General features: G+C 78.9%; 1 protein-coding gene across 4 annotated transcripts in view; it reads left to right on the top strand.

The window, feature by feature from the left end:
* The first annotated feature begins 83 nt into the window (after window positions 1–83).
* The window catches only part of NRF1 (nuclear respiratory factor 1), a 112,647-nt gene continuing 112,143 nt past the window's right edge, over window positions 84–587 (top strand). For 2 of the 4 annotated variants that reach the window (XM_026648577.2, XM_029910879.1), the window contains exon 1: window positions 84–283. The gene's annotated coding sequence lies outside the window, so the exon portion shown is untranslated. The remainder of the gene's footprint in view (window positions 284–587) is intronic. The other 2 variants (XM_029910878.1, XM_029910880.1) reach the window with 2 other exon arrangements.

The raw sequence follows: 587 nt of genomic DNA on the forward strand, positions 1-587 counted from the left end.
CTCCCGACCTCCCAAACATGGCGCCGGGCGGCGCCCCCCACATCCCTCCCAATGCAGCGCCGGGCTGGGCCGTGCCCTCCTCATCATGGCGGCGGCGCCGGCCCGTGACGTCACGCGTCCTCCTCGGCCTCCTCCTGCTGCTGCTGCGGGTGCCCGCCTCTCGCTCGCTCGCCATTGCGGCGGCTCAGGGCGAGCCGCGCCGTGTCCCCGCTCGGCTCCCTCCCCGGCCGCCGCCTGGCAGAGGCTCCACGGCGCAGGCCCGCTGCAGCGCAGCCGCTCTGAGGTGAGTGTCCTACCGCGCAATCTCCCAGCTCCTCCAGCCCCGGCGCAGCCGCAGCAACGCGGGGCCCCCGCCGGCTGCCCAGGCACCCCGCTCCGGAGCCCGCGCTGCCGGCTCGGCCTCCCCCGGCCCGGCCGGGCCCCGGCCCAACTCCCACCTCGGGGATGCGCAGGCCGCGCTAGGCCCGGGCTGGGGAGGCGGCGGGGGGGTGGGAGCCCCCTTTCCCGGGGTGGTCTCCCCGCGCTCGGCTGTGGGAGGGGTGGGCTGCGGGGCGGGGGGAAAGGCGCGGGCGGGATCCTTCCCCCCC

Source organism: Terrapene carolina, unplaced genomic scaffold (assembly GCF_002925995.2).
Source record: "Terrapene carolina triunguis isolate 2854851 unplaced genomic scaffold, T_m_triunguis-2.0 Scaffold68, whole genome shotgun sequence".
In the NCBI taxonomy this organism is placed as follows: domain Eukaryota; kingdom Metazoa; phylum Chordata; order Testudines; family Emydidae; genus Terrapene; species Terrapene triunguis.